This window comes from Dermacentor silvarum, chromosome 4, assembly GCF_013339745.2.
Source record: "Dermacentor silvarum isolate Dsil-2018 chromosome 4, BIME_Dsil_1.4, whole genome shotgun sequence".
Taxonomy (NCBI): Eukaryota; Metazoa; Arthropoda; class Arachnida; order Ixodida; family Ixodidae; genus Dermacentor; species Dermacentor silvarum.
In genome coordinates, this window is record NC_051157.2 from 137,402,664 (window position 1) to 137,403,585 (window position 922).

Genomic DNA, 922 nt, shown 5'->3' on the forward strand with positions numbered 1-922 from the left:
CGAAGCAGATGCAAACCTAATCTTTACCGGAACGCGTCGGAGGGTGTTCCCACGGTTGACACGCGCCTTATCATCGACCATGTGGTTTTGATGCTTGTTTTGTGGTTTTTCTTTTGAAAACGAGTGCTGAGCTGTATGCTGTATGCCTGATTTCAAAGGAAATATGCGGTTTGTATTCAATATTTAACCTGTCGTTTTTTGCTTGCGCCGACAGGAAAATTTCCTTGGCTGGTAATGTCATAAGAAGCCAACAAACAATGCCACCAATGACAACATAGGGGAAATTACTTGTACTTACTAAGTGAATTAAAGAAATGATAAATTAATGGAAATGAAAACGGATGAAAAAACAACTGTCCGCAGGTGGGGAACGAACCCACGTCTTCGCATTACACGTGTGATGCTCTCACCATTGAGCTACCGCGGAGCCATTTTCCCATGCACTTTCTGGGGTATTTAAGTTTTGCAACTTAAACTAACCCTGGGAGTGTTAGCCAGCGCCACCACTCACACCTAGCCAGCGCCACGCGTGCGATGCTCTCACCATTGAGCTACCGCGGAGCCATTTTCCCATGCCCTTTCTGGGGTACTTAAGTTTTGCAACTTAAACTAACCCTGGGAGTGTTAGCCAGCGCCACCACTCACACCTAGGTATGAGTGGTGGCGCTGGCTAACTATCCCAGGGTTAGTTTAAGTTGCAAAACTTAAATAACCCAGAAAGTGCATGGGAAAATGGCTCCGCGGTAGCTCAATGGTGAGAGCATCGCACGTGTAATGCGAAGATATATGGTAGGGCCATATATGGTAGGGCCTATTCGATGTATGAGTGCCGCTTGCATTCTCACATTAGGTCGATGATATTGTAAACGCATGAAATGGTAAAGTTATACATAATAAAACAAGTTACCCGCATTCTTTCGCT

The 922-nt window shown here is 45.2% G+C and overlaps 1 non-coding gene across 1 annotated transcript; it reads right to left on the bottom strand.

Moving 5' to 3' along the window:
- Positions 1-355: 355 nt before the first annotated feature.
- Positions 356-427, bottom strand: Trnat-ugu (transfer RNA threonine (anticodon UGU)). The gene has a single exon. It is a non-coding gene; the product is annotated as a tRNA-Thr (tRNA).
- Positions 428-922: the final 495 nt, after the last annotated feature.